The 26,403-nt window shown below is 40.9% G+C and overlaps 1 long non-coding RNA gene across 1 annotated transcript in view; it reads left to right on the forward strand.

Annotated features, from left to right (window-relative positions):
• LOC102154816 overlaps positions 1 to 26,403 on the forward strand; it is a 393,058-nt gene that overhangs the window by 14,574 nt on the left and 352,081 nt on the right. The window lies entirely within an intron of this gene.

Genomic DNA, 26,403 nt, shown 5'->3' on the forward strand with positions numbered 1-26,403 from the left:
TTGGGGGTCATTCCCCCTCAACCTTGTGACCTTGGGCAAGGTCCCTGATCTATCAGACCCTCAGTTTTTTAATCCGTGGAGAGATAACCACGGCAAAATATATAGCCCGAGTGGTTTCAGTGGGGAGGGTTAAATGAGATGCAACTTAGAAATTCTGATCATAGTCTCTGGAGCATGTGTACATTCTATAAAAAAGAGCAAGATTTTCTTACTGCCCCAATTTTTCTCATGGAAAGGTCTGGAGCTTACATGGCAGTGGAAGGAAAGTGGGAATTCTATGGACCCGGCTCCAGCTGCTTGTCCTGCCACCTCTGGGACTTTGGGGAAGACATTTCCCTCTCTGAGACCCTGTTTTGTCCCAATTTGGCAGGGTGGAGAAACTAGGGGAAAGGTTGAGGGCTTTTAAGGCCCAAGGAGACAATAAAGAATAACCTATATGTAATGTACTATGTGTATAATATACTATGTTATATATACCATTTTATATATTTTATGTGCACTGAATAATTCGTAAATATATAAGAAAGTCTCAGATACACTATATGTAGCATATTGTATAGAATATACACAGTGTTTAGTAGAATATATACTATGTGGTCTATAGTATTTAGCATATTATATGTATATAAAATATACCATAGCATGCTTCATATTATATATAACATAGTGTATATAATATACACTATAGATGTAAGCACTATATATATGATACCATATAACATGAATTGCACATATATCATCTATGCTAAATATTGTTTATATTCCATAATATATACTACATGTAATGTATATTACATATATATGATATAAATACATCATATAACACACTATAATATACTATATGCTATCTTCAGCATAATGTATTGTTAATATAATATATAAATACTAGGTATTATATAGATTTATATAATATAGATACTACACTATTATAATATTTATCATATATGTGCTTTATATAATATGGTATATACTATGTAGTATATACTATATTTAAGCAACTTTTATCTACATCCCATATTCACTCTATAATGCTATTTACTATGTAATACACCATGTCTAATATGGTAAAAATGGAAGTTTCTTGTTAACTGGAAAGCCATAATTAATAGGAGATGCTATTGGTCACACAGACATGTAAATGACTGCTGTGATTTATTTTATTTTTATTTATTTATGTTTTTTAAATGACCACCTTGGTTTAAAGTATGATCCAGACTCAAATATTTTACATTTTACCACTCGCCCTCCCCCACCCCCCCCCACCCCAAATATTTCTCTTGTGTCTTTGCTGCTCAGTGAATGGCACCATCTTCTTCCTGGGGTAGTCGCCAAAGAGCCAGGAGTCAGCCTTGCTTCTCTTTCCCTTCCTCCCACTCCTACACCCTGCCACCCTGTCCCTCGGCTGCCCCACTGGTTCCATCTGTTCTACCCCCAAAGCGGGGCCCAGCTCCACCCCACTGTAGCCCAAGTCCAGGGCCACATCATCATCCACCTACACAATGACAGGAGCCTCTCAGCTGTTCTCACTGCTCCTTCAGCTTGCCTCACACAGTAGTCTCAGGGGTCTTTAAAGGGAATAAATCCAATCAAAATGCTTAATGGGCTTTTCCATCACATTTAGGATAAAACCCAAACTCTTTACTTTCACTTGGGAGACCCTGTTGGCCCCGGCTCCTGACATTTGACTTTGTGTGGTATTCCTCCCCTGGTCTACTTTGCTCACTCTACTCCCACACATTGGTGACTGTTCAACTCTCAAATATGTTGCATCTGATCCCACCTCAGGGCCTTTGCACTTGCTGTTCCCATTACCTGGAATGCCCTTCGCTTCCCTGAGATATCTACATGGCCCACTCCCTTACTTTACTCAAGATTCTACTCCAATGTGATTTTATCAGGGAAGACTTTCCTGACCACCCTATAGTGTATCATGTCTGTCCCCTCACTGTGTCCTGTCTGGCTATATGTTTATAAAACCTACATCTATATAATCTGCATCTATACTGCAGCTATACCTACATAGCATTTATATATATATAAATATATATAATATAGTATATACATAATATAGTATAAATATATATAATATAATATATACTATATTATATATAAACTCTCAACTATACTGTATCATATGAAGCACATTACGTAGAATATGTACATTATTAGTATATATAATATATACTATGTTATATATAGAATCTAGTATACATTATATATATACTTTCTAGTGTGTGTGTATATGTATATCTAGTATATATCTAGTACATCCTATATCCTCCACATGAGAGAGATGCTCCATAACACTGCTATGTGCATTTTAAATCTTTTCATAAAAAAGGGTTTAAAACATTTAAAAAAAAAAGGGTTTAGATAGTGAGAAATCCCATAGCTGCAGTTTATGGAGGATTACTATGTGCCAGGCCCGTGCTGAGGTTTCTTTCTTTCTTTCTTTTAAATTCTATCTCACGTAACCCTCACCATCATAGCAATGACTTGAAGTTTGTACTATTTCAGGAGGGAAGTCAGTTCAGAATCAATATTATTGACATCAGCAATAATAGTAGTAAGGGTCCTTAAATGAGTGAGTGAAAGTACAACAGGTGGCCTGTTCTGAAGCTATTTCGTATTGTATGTGAACACAAAGCATTTGGTTTCAAGAGGGGGATTGAATGGTGGACAGTCAGGCAGTCTGGAAGGTGAGATATCCAGTTGCTCGTTCCCAGAAGAGTCCTTATCCAGGGTCAAGCTTGGCGACACCAGAATTTATTGGGGAAGGCAGCTTTTCCTTACCTCCGCTGCCCACAGATCCATGGCCCAAGGAATCTGAGAAATGGCTCCCCTAGTCCTTAGGCACAATCTGTTTCCATTGGGTGACAAGATCCCTGGCATACGGGGGCTGTACCTTTCACTGCGTCGTGATAAACCTTGAGCCAAACCAGAGTTACTGGCCTTGTGTTCTTCATCTGGGACCTCCTGGCTTCGTGTGGTGCACTCACACCCATGTGCCCCATTATTTATGACTTTTATTGAGTCTTCTGTGCAGTCGTAAATTGACCAACCCTCCAGCTGGTTCGAGCTCTCATCAGGAAGCTGTCATCAAAGTGAATCACATTCTCAGTGGCTGCTCCTTCCCCAAAGGTTCATTGCAAAGGCTGGGATGTTTCCTGCAACTAGCTTAGAGTATGTCAGCTCCTGGCAGCCCAGACCCACTGAGCCAAGATGCTTTTTTTTTTTTTCCCCATTAAAAAAAAAAGTGAGATAAAAAAGAAAAGAGGAAATGCCTGTATTTGGTCAGGGGCTCTTTGATGTCAGTATAGCAGTCTGGAAGAGCTTCAGTTTCTGGAGCAGTGAAATAGGTGAAGTTGACATACTTTTATTTCTGGCCCAGAAATATTCTGAATAATTCTCGTTCCAGGGATTTGGGACAAGGCAGATATTGAGATTTTCCCAGGGGTATCTGAGACCCAGCAACTTAAATAGAAACCGACATTGGATCTTGGACTTGGGATGGGCTTGAGTATAAGAGATTTTCCTAAAAGCAGAAGGTGCTAGAGAGTTCATGACAGCTCCCTAGACACCTGTCAGACCCCATGTTGAGGGCACAACATGCATTATCTTTCTGATTTCTCAACACTCCTCTGTTAAGTCCCCATTTTACAGAAATGGAGACTCACAGAGGTTATAGGACTCTAAAACTTCCTCTAGGTCACATGGATACTAAGTGGTAGGGCCAGCATTTGAACCCAGATCTTATTGTGATTTTATAAAAATTCATCCATGTTAATGTACAGTCCAGTGAGTTTTAGTAAACTCTAAAATGTGTGCAACCGTTACTACGATCCAGTTTTAGAAATTTCCATTTGCCCTCCAAAAGATCCCTTGTGTTCATTTGAATTCAATCTGCATTCCCATCTGTAGCTCCAGGCAACCCACTAATCTTCTGTATGTCTCTGTGAATTTGCTTTTTTCTGGACATTTTATATAAATGAAATCATATAATGTGTGGTCTTCTCATCTGGCTTCTTTTATTTATCCACAGGTACATCTATGTTGTTGCAAGTATCATTAGTTCATTCATTTTCACACTGAATAGTATTCTACTCTATGGGCGCACTGCATTTCCTGTATCCATTTACCAGTTGACAGACACTTGGATGATTCCCATTTCCTTGCTGTTGTGAATAATTTTGCCAGGACCATTCATGTGCATATCTTTTTGTGGATGCACGCCTTCGTTCTTTTTGGTAGATCCCTAGGAGTAGAATTGCTGGGTTTAATGGCAAACTTATGTTTAACTTTGCAAAAAAACCTACCAAACTTTTTATTTATTTTATTTTTTAAAGATTTATTCATTTATTCATGAGAGACAGACAGACAGACACACACACAGAGGCATAGACAAGGCAGAGGGAGAAGTAGGCTCCCTGCAGGGAGCCTGATGAGGGACTCGATCCGGGACACTGGGATCATGACCTGAGCCACCCAGGCATCTCTACCAAAGTTTTTAAAGTCGCTGTGCCATTTTACATTGAACTCAGGTCCTGTGATGCTAAAGTTCGTGTTCTCAATTACTGTTTTATATATATATGCCTCACATTACTCCATGCTATTAATAATCTATTAATTTCAACAATCATTGCTTGATGTGTTCTGTGCTTGTCCTGGTCCTAGACGGTAGGAATAAAGAGGTCAAAGATAAGATTTTTTTTTCTGCCTTCTGTGGTAGACTGGATTATTAATCACAATTTTTCTGCTGTATGACCTTGTGGTGCATTGGATGTGTGGGGTAGATTTCCCCACCCAAGGACTTGGGGTGTCGGGAAAGGCAATCTCCTGCGTGCTGTCATTGGACCCCAGCTTGGCCTTATAACAATGGATTTGAGTCTGGAACATTTCCTTTCTGGGAGATTCAGTGCTCTCCCTGTCTGTGCTGGGCTTATGGCCTTGTGAAGGAATACCTTTCTCTGTTCCCAGCTTGATGTGTCCTCCTTCATTCTCCTTAAGCACACAAGCCAATGGCTCTCATGCACACCCCCAGATTTCTGTATTTTAGACTCCATTGGGAAGGGTTGGGTTCCATCTGCTGTAGCATGAAATGAGGTAAGTGGTGTGCTGGCTGTGAGATGGATACACTGGTTTTGGGGGACTGATGCATCACACAGGGCTGGCTCTTGTGCACTGTCTCTCTTTTCTTGCTGTAAGTAAATGCTGGACCATACTGAGCCTTGTGTGCACACAGTCTGTTTTCAGCAAATCGTGGGTGTGCTTATCTGCCTTTAGACTTTGGCTGCACTCATATTTTACTCTATCCTGTAGCACAGTCTGACTACCCAGTGAAATGGTGAAATACTGGGCTTGGCTATGTGACTTGCTGGTGGCCAAGGCAGCATTAGCAGAGATGATGCAGACAAGCACCTCAATGTGCTTGTGTGTTTTTACTTACTTTCTTGCACTCTTATGACCCACCATAGAAAAACATACCCTACATAGCTGCTGCTCCTTCAGCCTGAGTCTGGAAACAAACATATGTGGAGCAGCCCTGATTTAACTCACACTTGAGCACTAAGTGCAGATCACTTGTCTCTCTTTTTACTTGAGAAAGGAGTGGGTCATGTTGATTTCCAGTGCTGGCCATTGGGTGGCGCTGTCAACTTGGGACAGCTTGGTTTAAACACCTGCCCTTCCATAATCTGTACGTAGCCTGTACTTCTGGGGCCAGGAATTTGCACACTGTATTTCCCATACTCCTCTTGACAGCTGGCTTCCTGTTGGGAGGTGCTTGCTGGAAACCAGAAGGTGGGAAAGGAGGAAAATTTCTGGAGTTATAGTGGCAGCAAGGATGGGGTGATTCCAGACTTCAGCATCCAAGGCAGAGGCAGCACCGTTGTGTAGTGGTAGCCCTCCAGGAGGTGGCCCCTCTTTGAAAACTCCAAAAGAGGCTGTAGCATATCTTCAACAGTACAGTGGATGCAGCCTCATGGATCCAACCTAGAAGCGTTAGGAACTTCTGATCTCTGGTTATCATCCTTCTTCTTTCCACCTATCAGATCCCTCTTTCTTTTTGTTTCTTTTTTTTTAAATTTTAATTTTAGGTAGTTAACATACTGTGCAATGTTGGTTTCTGGAATAGAATTCAGTGATTCATTACCTACAGCACCCAGTGCTCATCATAATGGAGCACCCTTAATCTTCATCACCCATCTAGCCTATCCCCCACCCACTTCTCTCCATCAACCCTCAGTTTGTCTCTATCATTAAGAGTCTCTTATGGCTTGTTTCCCTCTCTCCTTTTTTTCCTCCCCCCCTTTCCTTATGTTTATCTGTTTTCTTTCTTAAATTCCACATGAGTGAGATCATATGGTATTTGTCTTTCTCTGATTGACTTATTTCACATAGCATAATACTTCTTACTTAGCATAAATCTTCTTTATTCATCAGTTAATGGACATTTTGGCATTCTCTATAGTTTGGCTACTGTAGATAATGCTGCGATAAACATCAGGGTGCCTGTACCCCTTTGAATCTGTATTTTTTTTATCCTTTGAGTAAATACCCAGTAGTGCAATTGCTGGATGGTAGGGTAGATCTATTTTTTACTTTTTGAGGAATCTTCATACTGTTGTCCAGAGTGGCCGCAGCAGTTTGCACTCCTACCAAGAGTGCAAGAGGCTTCCCCTTTGTCCTCATCCTCACCAATGTCTGGTTGCTTCCTGTATTGTTAATGTTAGCCATTCTGACAGGTGTGAGGTGGTATCTCATCATGGTTTTGATTTGTATTTGCCTGATGATGAGTGATGTTAAGTATCTTTTCATGTGTCTGTTAGCCATCTGGATCTGAGCCCCCTTTCTAATTGTTCTTCCATTTATCCCCAAACCCTTATAATCAATTCCTTTGTTTGGAACACCTAGAATGGTTTCTGCTTTGCTGATGTTATTCCTTTCTGAAGCGCGAGCATAGGACATCACCTATCTTGGGGTGGGTGGGAGGAGAGGAATGATGAGAAATTGTCCACTTCAATGAGAAATTGTCCCATTGTCTGAGAAATTGTCCATTGTATGAGAAAAACATTGGTCAACCTTTTTAAGAAGATTTTATTTATTTATTCATGACAGGCACAGAGAGAGAGGCAGAGACGTAGGCAGAGGGAGAAGCAGGCCCCATGCAGAGAGCCCGATGCGGAACTCGATCCCGGAACCATGGGATCACACCCTGAGCCGAAGGCAGATGCTCAACCACTGAGCCACCCAGGCGTCCCAGACATTGATCAACCTTAATTCTAGAGGTCTAAGAGGGCTTCCAAATTTTATATATAGATATTTTTAGAAAAAAAATATTTTTCAAGTGGTCCTAGTGTGGAGCCCAATGTGGGGCTTAAACTCACAACCTGAGATCAAGACCTGAGTTGAGATCAAGAGCCAGACAGTTAACTGAGCCACTAGGCACCCCTTCCAAATTATTTTTGTGAATTCTTTTTCTTCTTATTTTTTTGTATCATGATGCATTGAACATAGACAATCAATGATTGGATGCCAGCTAATCGATGCTATGACTTCTCTTGGGATTTTCAATTTCTTGTTTGTCCTGAAGATAGGCTGAACTGAACCAGTGATACCCTAGGTTAGTTTAATTGAACATCATTGCTGGAACTCTGCTTCTTTCTCTTCTACCTTGGCCTCCCACAAGAAGTCAGTAGCTCTAAGAGGCAGGCCAGCTAAGTGCTACTAAGCTACACAGCTCACAAAATGGTGATCTTCCTACCCCTAGTGCTCCAGTCTGCCTCAGTTTACCTCTTTCTCAGAATCCACGTGGCTCCTTTTACTGAAGTCCATCAAGATCCAGTTTTACAGAGGATGTCAGGAGGAGAGAATAGGGCTAGAGGGAAAGGTATCCAGGCACAGTTGTTAAAATGTCTCCTGAGGTCTGCAACAGACCCCAAGGTCTCTGTTGATTACTTTAAGCAAAGCTCTTCAGTTTCTCTGTGGGGAACTTCTCTCTAAGTGACTACAATCAGGTTAGGCAGGTGGCTGAAGAAACAAGGCTGAACAATGGGCTTTCCGCTCAAGTTAGTTCATATCAGCAAGAAGCCCCAAATCTGGGTTTTTTTTTTTTTTCAGCCTCACTTGGAGATGAAGGAAAGAGTTTGGTCACCCTGCTGTGGGAAAAATAGGCCATTATTGTCAAAAGAAGGCACTTGTCCTAGATTTGAGGGACGCATGATGTCCTGGATGGTTTCTGGGTCTCAGTGGGATGGCCTGTTGACATCACCTCACCCTCCTGTACCTCAGAAGGATGTGAAAGTGAAGGTGAATTCTTCATGGAGCCAGATACCTGGGATCTGATATCTGAAGCTGTCAGCATCATGTCAGCTTATCTACTTCTCCCAACTCCCCGCTAGAGAAATCCTTTTTCCTCTCAAGCGTACACCACACTGATTTCATTTCAGCCACACAACCAGCCTGGTCCTTATCACACTGGCTCACAAGCAGCTGTAGAAAGGCCCCTTCCTGGAGCCAGCCATTCAACATTCAAGTGCCAGCTGGACCTTGCCAGAGTCATGTGCCTTTGGGAAGAGTCACCCTAACTCTGAGAACCTCAGTTTCTCCACCTGTAAAATGGGGGTGGCACTAGAGCTTGTACTGCTTACCTCACAGGGCTGTGGTGACCATCAAAGTGGATGATATAATAATATAAGTGCAGGGCAAAATGTCATTCTGACCATCAGAAATTGTGGCAGCACACAAGTACAGGTTATGTTTTATCAACCACCGTTCAATTTTATTAACCAACCATTTGGGTTGACCTTGGGATGTCAGCTGGCTTGTGAATGCCTTGACCCAAGTCTCATAGGTTCATATGAGGGAGGTTTTCCATGTTCTAAGCTGCTGCTTCTCGAACTTCTCCATGGACATGAATCACCAGGAATATTGTTACAATGCAGACTCTGATTCAGTAGGTCTGAGGTGGGACTGGAGATTCTGTATTTCCCACAGACTCCCAGGTCATACCTGGGCTGGTGGTGTGAAGATCACATTGTGAGTAGCCGGGATCTGAGAAACAGTTTTCCCTGGCGCTCTCTTGATGTTACACTGTGTTTGTATTTACTTGCTTCGACCTCAAATCCACTTTCTATAGTCTTGAATAACCTATTCAGCTTAACAGAAATCATACAGAAAGTACTGTAAGTACCCCAGCTGTAGGAAAAAAAAAACAACCCAACAGTGTTTGCGTAAGGACCCAAACTTGGCAGTACACTGCGAAGGGTTTTCAGCACACCATTCATTGGCTGTAAGCCTTGCACAACACAAAGGGATCTGTCACACTGGTCAGAGCAGAGATGGCCATTTCCCTTGTTCCTTTATCACCAAAAACTTGAGTGCCTGCTCATTTTTGCCTTCCCAGATAGGGCTGACCCCCAGTACATTCTTGATGAGCTAAAAGAGTTTTAAGTGAGTAGGAAATTAAGCAATCTCTCCCTCCCCCTGTTGGAAGCCTATCTGTTGCTCCAAACTTCAGAAAAACTGCGATACCTTCATCAGAACCTCTTCTCCCTCACAATATTTCATTTCTTTCCACATATAGCTGAACTGGCTACCCAGCAGTGAACCTCTACTCCTCTTGTCCCATAAGCTTAGATTTATAAGGGCAAGGCAGGCAGAGAAGCCTTAGGCTCTGGCAGTTGGTATTTCCAATAGCCCTGAAATAACCACTTTTGTTCTTATGGCTCATAGTGAGATATAAATCTTCCGTTATTCATTTAGACGACAAGTGGCACCCATCAGCTTAGCACCCTTGCAACTGTGCTCCCCAGAGCAATGGTCTTGTACAATGACCAAGTCCTTTTGACATGAGTAAATCCAGTGTCAAAGCAGGGGGTGACTCAAAAAACCCATGCACCAAAAGATAGAAAATATTTCATTGTGTTTTTATATTATGAAGCACGGGGAGTGCAAGAATCTTCCTTCCTTTGATGATTTTTCTCACTCTCCTCTCCTCTTTTCTCCCTCCTGGCCTTCCTTCTTTTCACATTTTTGTGTAGTACCCATGTGTTGGAGATTAGAAGAATGACAAAGTAGAAAGAAGGAGAAAGGATTAAAATAAAAGAAAGTGGAAGATAAATAGATTTCATAATTTTTGAAGGTGTGAGTATCAGGATTTCAGGCTTTTCTTTTGTTCCCCACAAAACAAGCAAGCAGGCAAATAAAGAAACCCTGCAGGGACCAATGCAAGATGAACAAAGTTTCAGAAGCTTTTCCTCAGAAAAAAAGCCATGCTGATTTACAAGCAGGGTATCTGTTGTAAGAATTTGGAAGGAGATGAAAACGTATCACTAGCCATCTAGACATTTGTCAAAACAACTGAATTCTATGAAGTGGAAAGGATGAACGAAAGAACCAATATGAGGGGGAAAAGTTAGAAATGGGCTCTATTGTGTCAGAATTTGTCTACAAAGACAGGGAAGCTTTCAACTGTGTGGGATAAAGGCTCTCACTAAATGAGAAACCAACAGACCTTGGAGACGGGCGTTTAATTTCATCTTGAAGGTCATTTGGCTTTGCCAACTCTGGATGTGTGGTCAAACCCCCTTAATGTGAATACCAGCCTCCGGATTTTTCTTCAGCATCCTTTCTGGGTCCAGGGGCACCTGTCTGCTCTAGTGATTTAGTGCCCATCTCCTGGATATGAGGAGGGGCTCAAGACACCTTGATTTACAGCCTCACTGTGACTGTTCACAGAAGGGAGAGATAATTACCCAAAAGGACAAGGGAGTGCTGTTATCAGATGAATGTGGATTGGAGGCTGGTAATCTAAAAACAAAAAATACTTCCTGTACTTGGAACATGATACTTGACTCCAATTTTGAATTCAAGTTCTGTTGATGGCACAGCTGCCCAATGACTCTTGGCCCAACTTCCCATGCTGTACATTTGTCCTACCGAAGCATGACACCCCAGTAGCACTGAGCACTCCTAATGCTCGGATCTTGGTTCCTAAATAGCATTATCCACCCGAAGTTACCAAAAGTCCTTGGAGAAATGGCTGATTGCAGGGCTGGGGCAAGAAAGGTACAAGATATACAGAAATATCTTTTTTCTGAGATTTTATTTACTTATTCATGAGAGACACACACACACACAGAGGCAGAGACATAGGCAGAGGGAGAAACAGGCTCCAAGCAAGGAGACCGATGTGGGGGGTCGATTCCAGGACCCCGAAATCATAACCTGAACCAAAGGCAGACACTCAACTTTTGAGCCACCCAGGCATCTCTGAAATATCTTTTTTCATCAGAAAATATAGAATGCTTTCAAAAAAATGATGGGAGCATGGCACAATGATACAGGAGCCAGCCCAAAGCCAGCTCCCACTGGCCAAATCTGGTGTAATCTGAGCATCAAAACCAATAATGAGAGTTATGGGGTATAGTACATGGAATTAAAGAAGAATCCAGGAGTCTGTATTGATATTAAGAAAGAAAAAAGACAAGAGAGGGAGAAGGGAAAGTGCTAGAGAGTATCAACTAATAAATGTAGAAGAAATGGTGAGCCTAGAAACTCACATTTTGCAACCGCCATGAAAATACTTGATTCTTGCAAGAATCAGCCATGTAGGCTGAAACCATTAGGGGAAATGTTCTGGGGGAGACTGTGATACTAGTCTTGAGGTATCTCCCCACAGATCATTGATCAGTTCACGGTCAAGGTATCTTGCAAATGAAGCAATGTGTGGGTACCACCATAGTTGAGTAATCAAACTTACCATCATGTACCTCCTGATATGAGTGCTGAGCATGTCACAGAAATACCTATGCAGCATTTCTTGTCAAAAGTAGAGTCATGAGGGCAGCCTGGGTCGCTCAGCGGTTTAGCGCCGCCTTCGGCCCAGGGCCTGATCCTGGAGACCTGGGATCGAGTCCCATGTCAGGCTTCCTGCATGGAGCCTGCTTCTCCCTCTGCCTCTGTCTCTGCCTTTCTCTCTCTCAATCTGTGCCCCTCATGAATAAATAAATAAAATCTTAAAAAAAAGAAAGTAGAGTCATGAGGAGACAATCTGATAGATCCAAGTTGAGGGGCATTGTGCAAAACGGCTGGCCTGGACTTTTCAAAAACATCAGTGTCCTAAAAACAAGCAAGCAAACATGTTTGAGAGCTGTTCTAGATGAAAGAAAAATAAGGAGGAAAGGACAAGTAGATATGATATGTGATCTTTGATTGGGTCCCAGACACCCCCCCCCCCCCAAAAAAAAAGTAAATCTAGCTCTAAAGGAAGTTATATGGACAATTGGGAACATTTGAATATGGGCTGATTATTAGATGATAGTATTAGAGTGATAATAAATCTTCAGAGTGTGGTAATTAAACTATAATTTTATTGCTCAACATCCTTATTCTTAGGAAATGCATGACAAGCTCTATAGGATTGATGTATCTGCAACTTATACTCAGATGGTTTAGCATTGTGTGTGTGTGTGTGTGTGTGTGTGTGTGTATGACAAAATGTTAACAACTAGTCACATCTAAATGTTGGATGTATGCTGCTTTTCTTGTGCCATTCTTACAACTTCTCCATAAATGTGAAGTTTTTCAATATTAAGAGTTGGGTAGCAATGCATCTGTGGGGTTCCAGTCTGGGCAAGGATGTTGGGTTCACTCTCAGCCTTTCTGGGCCCTTCTCTTCCTCTGCAAATGGTAGCACTGGTGACAGTCACTTTTTCAGATTTTCATGGTAAAAGCTGTTGGCATCCCTATCCATTGACCAAATTGCATTCAAAGGATATGTCCCCAAGGCCAGCTGGAGAGAGAACCAGACATATAGGGAAGACAGACCCTGAAGCAGCAGGTGGTGAATTTATGGGCTCGCACCCCAAGGGCTGTCCTTGGGACTTGCTGAGTGTACTCCCTGAGTGGTGAAGATTAGTCTCAGAATTGCAAGTCAGCTTATGTCAGTTATATTGGGACCCTGGAACCTCAAAAACTGACAGATTTGACTACACACAAATTACAATTACTGCAGCATAAGATGAGGTGAACTCAATAATGAGAACTTATGACAGACTTACTATCCCTAATAGTTGATACAAGTTGGTTTATTTTTTTATTTTTTAAAGATTTTATTTAGGTATTTGAGAGAGAATGAGAGGGAGAGATAGAGGGAGAGAGAGAGAAAGAGAGAGAGAGAGAGAGAGAAGAGAAAGAAGGGGCAGAGAATCTAAAGCAGACTCCCTGCTGAGTGCAGAGCCCATCCTGGGGCTCGATTTCTGATCATGAGATCATGGCCTGAGCCGAAATCAAGAATTGGTGGCTTAACCAACTAAGCCACTCAGTTGCCCCTGCAAGTTGATTTAAAACAAAAACAACCCAGCAGGATACAGGAGATCATTAGGCAGTACACCAGGACATGCAAATGACCAATAAAAGTCTGAAACTGTATGCAACTTCCCTAGTGTTTAAAGATTTTTAATTTGAATTTGAAATGAAATGCAATTATATATTCCTCAGATTGGAAAAAATCATTAAAACAGTTGATGTTATCTAGAGTGGGAAAGGAAATAGTTTTATACACTGCTGGCGTGACAGTAAAATCATCATGACATTCTTGGGAAAGGCATTTTCTGCCTTTAAAATTTTAAAAGGGCACATTCTTTGATACAGAAGTTACACTTTGAGGAATCCATCCTAGAGGAAGGCAGGCATCAGTAGCTAAGGATATATGTTACTTGCTAAGGATATGTTGTACAGGAGTGCTCCTCATAGCTCTAGGAGGCAGAAACAATAGGACCAACTTAAACTGGAGACCATCTGAATGTCTATTAACAGAGGAATGGGGGTGCCTGGGTGGTTCAGTGGTTGAGCATCTGCCTTTGGCTCAGGTCATGATTCTGGGGTCCTGGGATCAAGTCCTGCATTGGGCTTCCTGCAGGGAGCCTGCTTCTTTCTCCCTCTGCCTATGTCCCTGCCTCTCTTTGTGACTCTCATGAAGAAATAAATAAAATCTTAAAAAACCCCACAGAGGATTGGTTGATGAATGAACGGCTCATTCATTTACTTGCTGTATATTTTTTGAGCATCTACCATATGCCAGGCATAATTCTAGATAGTGGGGATAGGGCAGTGAATAATACAGACTTTGTCCCTATATCATGAAGTTTATGTTCATGTGTGTGTGTGTGTATGTAGCAAGGGAAAGACAATAAATAAAAGGAAAAGTGAGGAAGATAATTCCAAATAGTGACATATGCCACAAAGAAGATAAAAGGAAGATAATGGATAATGAGGTGGAGAGTGGCTGGATGGGGGTTGCATTTGAATAAGGAGGTCAAGGATGCCTCTCTGAGGAGGTGACATTTGAACAGAGACCTGAATGATGGCAGGGAGCCAGGTCTGAGAAGATCTTGGTGAAGAGTGTGCCAGGCAGAGGGAAGAGCAAGTGTAAGTGGGCAGGGGTGAGTGTTTGAAGAGTGAAAAGACCAGTGTGGCTGGAGCCTCATGGGAGAGGAGAGTGTTACGATGTGAGATAAGAGAGGGAGGTGGGGGGCAAATCGCATAAGGTCTGAGGCCACGAGAGGAGTTTAATTTTGTTTTTAGTATATGTAGTAGGGCTTGAGATTTTAACAAATCACACTCAAATTATGTGCCTGTATCTGTATAACTATTTTACCTATATCTACCTGTCAATATTTATATATCTCTACTTATGCATCTATATCTGTCTATACCTATAGCCATAGGTACAGATATATCCACATTAATATATAAATAGTTAAACTATTAAACATTAAACTTTACTCAAGTTCAGTTATTGGAAAACTTTTAAAATGTTTTTCCAACAATGTGGGTATATCCATTTACTTGTGTAATCGCAAATTTTATGAAATCTGAATACGTATCTAGTATTTCCAATGAAAATTTGACACCTGAATTAGAATGTGTTGCCAGTGTAGAATAGACATTGGACTAAGAAAGCAATGAATGTGAAACATCTCAATGATTATAGACTATTGATTACACATTGAAATAATGATTTGGATATGTTGACTTATTCCATTCCTTTTTATTGTGGAATAATATTCTATTATATACTACAGTTTGTTGATGGACATTTGGTTTGCTTTCACTTTTTGGCTCTAATGAATGATGCTGACATGAGCATTTGTGTACAAGTTTTTGTGCGGACCATGTTTTGATTTCTCTTGGGTGTATATGGAGGAGCAGAAGAGCTGAGTCCTCTGGTTTTTGTTTTTGTTTTTTCTAAATGTGACTACTAGACAATTTAAAATTACATTTGTGGCTTGCATTATTTCTTTTGCAAGTGCTGGTCTAACCAAATCACATTTCCTTGGGAGTCCCCATTCTGCTGAGTAAAGGGAAAATACTTAAATTGGCTGATTGGAAGTGTTTGTCTCTTCCAGTTTCGAGGAGTCTTCCCCGCCCCTGCCCCAATAAAACAATCTTTTTCAGGTAAGGATTCAGCTAGTTCAAAATTCCAATTCCCTTTTGGGACCATATCTTTTAATTTTCCTACCTGCTTCCAAAGATGGTTTCAGACAGAGCTTAGGAAAAGGCCAATGGTTTCCACTTTCTCCTTGGAGGTCTTCATTGGTCCTAGGAAGTGTGGTTGGTTTGGTCTTGGCCCTCATGGCAGGCTTGCTCACGAGGAGTGGTGGAAGAAACCTCCAGGAGGAGAAGTCCCTGGCCACTGCTTCACTCAGCCTGCCTCCCTGCCATTTATCCTCAGCTCTGGTGCCCCATGTTGGATCAGGGACTCCACAACTTTGCCCCAGCCAACTCTCTGCCTAGGTGTCTCCCTAGACCTTTCCAAACTCATGCAAGTCTAGCACCATGCCAAACACAGAACTATTCTAGGGGATGAGAATGTTCTTGAAATACTACACCTGAGAGGTGAGGAGCAAGGCTTCTCACCAGGGTTATCTGGACATTTCCATCTCTTCTTGCCTTCTATTCCAAGGAGGAAGCCAGGTGATTTCACTGGATTTGGCAAGATTCTTGCAAACTTTGTTTTAAACATTTTTTAACGATGAGAGGGTAGTTACCCAGACGTATACATTGTTGCATATGTAATAATTGTACTCACCAAACCCTACACTTAATATGGGTGCATTTTATTCTATATAAATTGTATCTGGGTGAAATTGAATGAAGGGGAGAATCAGTCAGATTTATATACATTACCCTAGGAAGATATTTATGATACAGCATTAAGATACACTTTTGCATGAAAAATCAAGTTGTAGAGCAATGAGTAAAGGTAACATCTTTGTAGCTAAAAAGGGGGGGGAAGGAAAAAAGCCACATATATATTTTGTATTTCAAATGTAAACACAGAGAAATTATAGAAAAGAACATGAACTACTTCCTCAGGAAGGGATTAGTTGGAGAGTGGAGGTGGGAAAAGCGTATTATATTTTACTTTGTGCTTTTCTCTGTTGTTTGGCTGGCTGGTCCTAATGAGCACATAGGATAAATGTTATTTTTTGACTAAGAAACACAATAGAAAGAAAATAATAATCATAATGGTAGCAACAACAAGAAAAAAAAGTCAGTTAACCTTGATAATTGTTGCTTGGTTCTGGAGGCAGATACCATGGGGTTTTTTATTGAAAAAAATCCTGTCCATATTTTTATTCTGCTTTGAAATCTTTGTGTTTTGACTAGTTACTCCTGGTGTGTCCTCTCACTGCACCTTGAACATTTTAAAATAGCATTTATTCAACTTTATGCGTTTAGAGGAAACTTCAGACTTTACCTGGATTTCCCTAGTTTTTCCATAATATATGTTTCCTGTTCCAGGATCCCATACAGGATGCCACATTACATTCATTTTATTTTATTTACAGATTTATTGAGATATAATTGATATATGATATCATAAAAGTGTAAAGTGTAAGATGTGATGATTTGAAATGCATGTATATTATGAAATATTTGCCAAAATAAGGTTAAATCTCACATAATTACCATTTTGTTGTTACGGTGAGAACCATAATTACCATTTTGTTGTTATGGTGAGAACATGAAAGCCCTGCTCTCATTGTATCTTTCATTTATACAACACAGTATTGTTAACTGTAGTAACTTAAATCCCCAGAACTCATTCCCCTGGTAACTGAGAGTTTATGCCCTTTGACCAACATCTCCTTCTCTCCCCCATCCCCAAGCCCCTGGCAACTGCCATTCTACTGTTTTTATTTTATTTTTTTAAGATTTTATTTATTTATTCATGAGAGACAGAGAAATAGAGAGGCAGAAACATAGAGGGAAATGCAGGCTCCTCTCAGGGAGCCCGATGTAGGACTCGATCCCAGATCCCGGGGTCATGACCTGAGCTGAAGGCAAACGCTCAACCTTTAGTCACCCAGTGTCCCTATTCTACTCAGTTTTTATGAGTTCAGTGTTGTTAGATTCCATGTAAAAGGGAGATCATACAGTATTTGTCTTCATCTGACTTATTTCATGTAGCATAACACCCTCAAAATCCTTCCATGTTGTCACAAATGGCAGGATTTCCTTCTTTTTTTGTGGCTGAATAATACTCCACAGTATGTATGTATCACATTTTCTATCTCCATCCATCTGCTGATGGGCACTTTGATTATTTCCACCACATTGCATTTTATGGACTTGATGGTTTGGAGGAGGATGGAGCAGGTGTTTTGTCAAATGTCTCTCAATCTGGGTTTCTCTGAAACCTTTTCACACATTTTAGGTCAGGTGATGGATTTTTGGGAGGAAGAGCGTGGAGGTACATGCCACCAACATGACTTAACCCATAGCGATGCTGATCTTGAACATGGAGTTAAGGCAGCGTCAGTCAGGCTTCTCCACTGCGTGGTTACTAGTTTCCCTGTTCAGACTCAAACTATTCTCCTTGATTGTTAGCAGCCAGTTCCTAAGTCCAGCCCACAGCCAAGGGAGGGAAATTGGAATTCTTCTGAACGGAAGATTTGTCCCTTTTCACTCAGTGTGTTTATTTATTCAACCATTTATTTACACGAGCATGAGCTCGTGTATATTTCTACTTTGGGTTATAAGCCAATACTACATTATTTATTTTGTTGTTCACATCATTCCAGCTTCGGCCACTGGGGCCTCTTTCAGATTGGCTCCCCTTGAACTACCTCCTTCCGTTTCTTGAGGTCTTCCTTCTTCTTCTTTTTTTTTTTTTTAATTTTTTTTATTGGAGTTCAATTTGCCAGCATATAGCATAACACCCAGTGCTCATCCCCCCAAGTGCCCCCCTCATTGCCCATCACCCAGTCACCCCAACCCCCCACCCACTTCCCCTTCCACTACCCTTTGTTCATTTCCCAGAGTTAGGTGTCTAAGGTCTTTCTTATATTTTGTCACTTTAAGATGCTCCAGGCTCATCTCATATTTTCCCTGCACCACCTAGAATCATCCATTTTTCTGAGGAGCTCTGGTTCCTTGTATAGGAGAATGGTATTAAGAAAGCAAGTCTGGCAAAAACTTTCTTTTTATTGCTCTGCTTGTCCATGCTCCTTATTGGGCTATAAACCTCACACTAGGTGGCAGCTTTGCTGTCTTTCTCACCGTGTTATCTCCTATACCGAAGATCTTTTATTGAATGAATGAAGTTTATTAGAATACATTTTCGCTCTTTCATTCTTTCGATATTGTCACTAAACTGATTTCCATGTGATGCTGTCATATAGCTAGATCGAGAAAATGTGTCATGTCTTCACTTCCTGTCACGAATTGACTGATATGTCGTATAATAAAGATGTGTAATGCATTCATTGGATGTGGACTACCACGCATGCATTTCCCTAGCAGTCACCCATAGTCAATGCACATTTGCAATTCAAGGTCACTTGTTTTTAATCTTGGCCAGGGATTTGAAAAGGAAAGAAACATTGCTTCTCCTTTTTGCAGTTCTTCCCTCATTTCCATATGTCAAAATTGGATGGGCGCCTCACATTGCCTTTGTCTTACTGCGTAAACCAAGCTTTCCCTGTCTCTGAGTCCCATGAGTACTGCATTTATGCTTATGCTGTGCTATTCAATTTATTAATTGTACTTATTCATATATGTTATGATGTTCCTCTAAGATTGGAAGCCAGTTGCAGGCAGGGTCCATATCAAATTCAACTTTTTGCTTGCAAATAACCGCAAGGAATCAGCTGTTCAGAGGGCATTGGAAATTAAAAAAAAATCAATGCAATTTTTAATCTGTATTATCTATCATAGTGTGTAATAATAGCTAATTCCAGGAAGAGGGAAAAAAGCAAATAACTCAGTTGATTAAAAAGAATGGGAAACTATAAAAATTAAATGTTAGCTATAAAATTACAAGTGATCTCTATGTGGAAGGTAGCTAAAAAAAAAAATTCCAACATTACAATGAAATTCCCTTCTCATTTTTAACCCCTCAGACTTTGTCACACAAACAAACAGCAACAACCATAATCAATAATGTCTGGCACTGAAGAGCGTATGGTGAAAAAGTTAAAAGATAAATGTCTATAAAATCTGATCCCGAATTAGATATACATATAAGATATACATACAAGAAAATTTATTTATGACAGCATTGTTTGTCACAAGGAAAAATAAACTGGGAATGCCCTGAATGTCCATCAATAGCAAATTACCAGATAAAATTTGGTAAATCTATACTATAGAATGTTGTATAGCTGTTAAAAAAGATGAGCTCTCTAGCTGTTTTTTTTTCTGGAGATGTCCGTGGTGTACTATACCGTGAGAAAAGGAAGGCATGGTGTGATGATGAGTTGAGCTCTTGTAAGAACATCACCCCCTGCAAGTCAGGACAGATAAGGAGAGAGTGGTGCTAGAAGGGATCAAGCCAGCTGGGTGGGGGTTCCAACTGCCCCACAGGGAGGCTAGGTAGCTTCTCATTCACGAAAGGACACACTCACTTGGTATCTTAGTCTATTCAGGCTGCTAGAAGAGAATGCTCTAAACTGGGTAGCTAGTAGACAACAGAAATTTATTTCTCGCAATCCTGGAGGCTGGGCAGTCCCAGATCAAAGCACTGGCTGATTTGGGGGCTGGTGAGCCTGCTTCTTGGTTGATAGGTGGTTGTCCTCTTGCTGTGTCCTCCTAGGGTAGACATGGGAAGGGAGCTCTCTGGGGGCTCTTTTATAAGGGCACTACTCCTATTTATGAGGGTTCTACCTTTATTTCCAATCCCACTTCCAAATACTGTCACCCTTGGGGGTTATGATTTTAACATATGGATTTTGGGGTGACATAATTCAGCCCTTAGTTTGAGCCTTGCAGAGGCCATGATCTGCTAGTCTCATCAATTCCCAAAGGAAGGTGACATTTATGCCTGGTGTTTCAGGGGTCTTGGGTGTCATGTGGGATCTCCCTGTGGGTTGCTCATGTCATCGTGGAGTCTGGAATTTTGATGAAAGAGAATCAATTTATGTTGATTAAGTTTTTTGTTCGTGGTATTTGAAGATTCTGAGCTTTATCTTTTAGGGAGGGGAGATTAAGAGAGCTGAGCATCAGCCTTCCCCTTTTTACTTAACGAGAAAGGGTTTTTAAGAGCATTTAAAATACCATTTATATCCATTCAAATGGACAACTAACGTTAGAAAAGGTGCTCAAACTCACCAGTGTCAAAGAAATGTAAATTAAAGTAACAGTGAGATGAATTTCTCGGTCTTGGGAAGAAAATGGAAGAGAACACTCATATCTACTACTGATGGGGAAGCAGGGAGATGGTTGCTGTCTTACATCATTGATGGAGACAAGAATTCTTTCAGCTGGCCACAGCTTGGCCACATTTGTTCAAATTAAAATATGCAGATTATTTAAAATCATTATATAATATTCAATATACCTAAAATCATAAGGGTAGTAACATACATGCAAATTATTAAAAAAAGATAAAATAAGCATTTGTGAGACTAAGAATGAGATCATCACCAATACCACCAAAGCCCCCTGCAAGCTCCTCCCCATATAACCACAATCTTATTCTCTTGCTCTGTTCTATTAAAAACAGTTAAAAAGAAATACATAGACTCTTTGATCCAGCAATCTCTCTCCTGGGACTTCATCTCATAGAAATAAAAAGCCCTGGTGCATAAGGACATTTGTAGAGAGGATATTTATTGCAGCATTGTTTGTAGTTGGAAAAGAGGGGACACATGCGAATGCTCGTTAATGATTGAATAAATTACAGGACATCCACACCATAGAATTTTGTGCAGCCATTAAAAAGCGATGAATTAGAGTAATACCAGATGCCTTGGAGGGATTTCCACGGCGTATTGTAGAATGAGAAAACAGGAACCAGCAAAGTGTGTATAAAATGACAAATGCTTGTGGATTGTATAGGGTGTGTAAATACACGTATTTGCATGTGACTCTATGAAAATAGAGACAAATTTGGAAGAATATGCTAGGTTGTCAAAAGGGATTACCAGAGAGAGGGAGAGAGCAGGCTGGGGACATGAGCAAAGGGGAGAGAAAAGAAAGAAAGAAAGAAAGAAAGAAAGAAAGAGAGAAAGAGAGAAAGAGAGAAAGAGAGAAAGAGAGAAGAGAGAGAGAGAGAGAGAAGAGAGAGAGAGAGAGAGAGAGAGAGAAAGAGAGAAAGAGAGAAAGAGAGAAAGAGAAAGAGAGAAAGAAAAAGAGAAAGAAAGAGAAAGAAAGAGAAAGAAAAAAAACCCTTCTCTCAACCTCAGTTGGTTTAATCAGAGAAACAGGGATAAACATTCCCATATTATTTTTGTTCCATGGTTTATGTGAGGGTTTCATGGGATGATGCAAGAGCTTTTTTGGGAAAATGTTCAAGGCTCTGCCTAAATATGTGATGGTGGGATTTATTACAAAGTGCAGATGATACTTATAATGGTGATGTGATTTTGAGCAAATACTTTCCTTATTCTAGGCCTCGTCTGGTTTCATTGAGCAGAGAGGGGTAGTAATAACCAACCTAATTAATGGCTGGTGTCCTTGCAGGTGAACTGTTAAAAATCACACCTCCTGGATGCCTTTACCCGTGTATATTCGTGAATGCACAGTCATTAACCATGATTGGTTTCAGTGTGACCACAAAATCATTCTCTTTTGCATTTCATCCACACCATCTTTAAAACAATGTTGTTGGGTCTGCCAACATTGGAGATGTATACTCTCTCAGGCCACGTGGCCCTTGGATTCTTTCTATTACAATAAAATGGAGGTCCCTAGGCTACATGGGATATACACCCTGTATCTGTTTGCTAGGGCTGAGGTCACAAACTACTACAAACTGTGGCCTAGAAACTTGTTCTCTCCTACTTCTGGAGGCCAGAAATACAAAATCAAGGTGTTGTCAGGGCAATGCTCCCTCTGCAGGTTTTAGGGGAGGATCTTCCTTCTTCTTAGCTTCTGGTGGTTGCTGGCAACCCTTGGCTTGGATGCGTCACTCTGATCTCTACCTCCACTGTCACATGGCCTTTCCCATCTCTCCTGCTGTGTCTCTGTGTCCAGATCTCTTTTTGTTTTTTTTAAAGATTTTATTCATTTATTCATGAGAGACAGAGAGAGAGAGAGGCAGAGACACAGGCAGAGGGAGAAGCAGGCTCCATGCAGGGAGCCCGACGTGGAACTCGATCCCAGGTCTCTAGGATCAGGCCCTGGACTGAAGGCAGCGCTAAACTGCTGAGCCATCCAGGCTGCCCCCAGATCTCTTTTTTTTTTTTTTTTTTTAATTTTTATTTTTTATTGGTGTTCAATTTACTAACATACAGAATAACACCCAGTGCCCGTCACCCATTCACTCCCACCCCCCGCCCTCCTCCCCTTCTACCACCCCTAGTTCGTTTCCCAGAGTTAGCAGTCTTTACGTTCTGTCTCTCTTTCTGATATTTCCCACACATTTCTTCTCCCTTCCCTTATATTCCCTTTCACTATTATTTATATTCCCCAAATGAATGAGAACATATAATGTTTGTCCTTCTCCGACTGACTTACACGAGCCATTGGATTTAGGGCCTACCCTCCTCCATAATGACCTAAATCCTAATTTACCTAATCACATCTGCAAAGATCCTAGTTCCAAATAAGGTCATGTTGTCAGGTTCTGGGTGGAGATGAATTTTGGGAGACACTATTCAACCCAGTACAGACACAAGATGGGGTTTCATTCTCTTTATTCTCGGGTCCTCTCTTTTGCTTGAAGATGGCACTGCCCACTCCGAGACAGATCTGCCTGGGGTTTTACCTGAGATTTGTAGCTGAGCGCTTCAAGTGCGACCAAACTGCCATGTGGGGTGGGGTGGAATGTTCTGGGAACTTTTATGTTGCCTTTGGGCAGAAATTATGAACCTTTGGCAACCTCCAGTCACCCTCTTTTTTTTTTTTTAAGATTTTATTTATTTATTCATGAGAGATACAGAGAGAGAGGCAGAGACATAGGCAGAGGGAGAAGCAGGCTCCCTATGGGGATCCCGATGTGGGACTCGATCTTGGGACCCTGGGATCACGACCTGAGCTGAAGGCAGACATCAACCACCGAGCCACCCAGGTGTCCTCAGGTTACCCTTTTTCTTGACCCTATTTGGTACTCTGATGAGCAAGAGTTTCCTGAATTCTTATAGAAATGTGAAAGGCAAACAGACATGAATTTAAAACTAGAAGAGGCATTGGACACCAAGAACCATTCGGTATAGCATAGTCATTAAGCAAATTCATATTTCAGCCAGCAGCCTGCAGACAGTGCACATTCCTTGCTCACTACGGATGAGCCGCTTGCTCCATGGAAGTGGCTCAAACACCACTGGCCTCGCCCAGAACCAGTCTTACTTCCTTCCCACCAGACAGAGGACCGTTACCTGTTGGGACCTTTGGAGATGCACTCAAGGCTCTCCTCTGACAAAAGTGAGGCTTCCCAATGAAAAGCTCAAGGAAAGGTCTTTATAAAATTGTGCCAATCATGTCAATAAATACAACAGAATTATTTTTTATTTCTGTGGTAAAATGCATACAACATAAAATTTACCACTTTAACCATTGTAAAGTGTACAATTTGATGACATTTAGTACATTCACAGTGTCATGCAACGATCGCCTCTATCTCCTTCCAGAATTTTCTCATTACCCCCCAAAAGAAACGCAGTGCCCATTAAGTAATCTTTCCCCATTCTCCTCTCCCCCGACCCCTGGCAATCACTAACTACCTCTGTGTCTCTATGGATTTGTTTATTCTGTATATTTCATGTAAATGGAATTGTATGATACTTGGCCTTTTGTGTCTGGCTTCTTTTTCTTAGCATAAGATTTTCCAGGTTCATTGAAAAGTTCACATTTAGCATGTATCAGCACATCATTCCTTTTTATGGCTGATTAATATTCCATTGCACAAGTATACTACATTGTATTTATGCATTCATCAGTTGGGCAAACCTGTTTTTGAGCTACTCTTACCTAATAGGTAAGCAGTATTTAACACATTTTTATTTTGGAATTATTTTCAACTTGCAGAAATTTATAAAGATAGTACTGTGAGTTCCCATATACTGTTAACCTCCCTACCCTGTCCCCCATGTCCTCTGTTGTTAATATCTAACCTTCCTAATATATTTGTTAAAACTCAGAAACAGACACCAGGACATTGCTGTTAACTAAATTCCAGACTTGCTTTGGATTTTGCCAATTTTTTCATTAGTGATCTCTTTCTGTCCAGGATCTGATCCAGGGTACCACATTGCATTTAACTGTCATGAATTTTTGTCTGTGACAGTTTTTCACTCTTTATTTTTGTGACCTTGACAGTCTTGCATCTACAGGCTAGGCAACCTGTAGAAAGTTCCCCAACCTGAGTATGCTAGATGTTTTTTTCATGATTAAATGGAGGGGTTTGGTTTTTGTGCACGTTATCCAGACATCTCCACTGGGAATACTTTTGCCTCTACAGATGTCATCTATAGGACTTGAAAGAGAGCATTCACTTGTCTTTTTCTTCTTTTACTTAAATAATTGGAAATGCTATCCAACCTACCTCCCTATAAGCTTTGCAGAGAGTCAGGTCCCCATATTATATGTGGGGCAGCAGGAGTCTTATGAGGGGCCGAGGAGAGATTCCAGTCCAGATGCCAATGCCATGATCTGTCCAGAACTCCACACTGCACATTTTTGATGAGCTGCTAACTAATTGGTTTGTTCAAGGGCATGTTCAACTGTGCCCTCAGTTCCCCTTTGGAAGAATTTCAATATCACCTAATTAGGTAACATGGTAACTGGGCAACCATTACTTATAATAGACGTGGAGTTGTAAATTATTCTATTTAATTAAGAACTGCACGTTTCCTATTAAAGAAAAGCTTATCATAGGTTAGTAAATTTATTGGAAACACTTAACTTTAGCTAATTAAGCTGTTTGAACTCAAGGCAAGGGCATTCATTAATAATCAAGCCCAAGCAGTTAAGGGCAATTAGTGAAACAGCTGGTCTTTATCTCACTGATAAAGGATGGTTAATAGAGATCTTTACAGCTGTTATAAACTTCCCCAAAGCAATATCTTCTTCAAAAGTTTGCATTAGTAAAGATTACGGAAGAGGAAACTCAATTTAAAAGAACTGAGTTGGTAGCAATCTCGATCTCCAGCCTCAAACTGAGGGCCAAGGGAAATCCACCAATTCTGGCCTCATTCCCTACCTCTCCAATTTCTGGGCAAAGCCTGACCCCTAGGTCAACATTGTTGTTCTAGTTTCCATGGAAATCATGACTGCTGAGGAGCAAAGAGTATGGATTGGCCATGTATAGATGCAAGTATTATATTTTCTGACAGAAAATGGAGGAATGTGGTCTGACAAAGTGTTTTTTTTTTTTTTTTTAATGATCTGTGGATATCTTTATGTAGAAGGTCTCGCAGAGTTCCCTCTTTACATTGATATTGGCTTAAAATTCTTTTAAAATTGAAGTAGAAAGCACTAACTTTTAGAAAAACCTTGGCCGGGTGTCTTTTAGAATGTTCCACATCAGGATTTTTCTGCCATTTTCTCTTGGTGTGGTTTGACTTGTTCCCCTGTCCCCTGTATCTCCCTGCACACTGGAAGTTTGCCTCAGAGCCTTGATTAGATTGAGGTGACACCTTTTGGCCACTGGTGACACCTTTGGGGCATTACCATGTATTTCACATTGCATGATGCCAGGAGGCACATAAACATCTTTGTCCCCCTCTTGGTGATTTCCAGCTTGAGCCCTTAGTTAAAGAGGTAACACCCATTCTCCCCTTTATAAGGGTACATTTTCTGTTCTACAATCTGTACATAATATGTCGGCTGCTCCATTTATCTGCAGTGCTGTCTTCCTGTGCTTGGCTCTTTCTCATCACTCTGGACCATACTTAAGCATCACCTTCTTTCATTAGACATTAAACACCTGGTCTAAAGTGGCCTGTAAGGTCC

This window comes from Canis lupus, chromosome 6, assembly GCF_011100685.1.
Source record: "Canis lupus familiaris isolate Mischka breed German Shepherd chromosome 6, alternate assembly UU_Cfam_GSD_1.0, whole genome shotgun sequence".
NCBI classification, from domain to species: domain Eukaryota; kingdom Metazoa; phylum Chordata; class Mammalia; order Carnivora; family Canidae; genus Canis; species Canis lupus.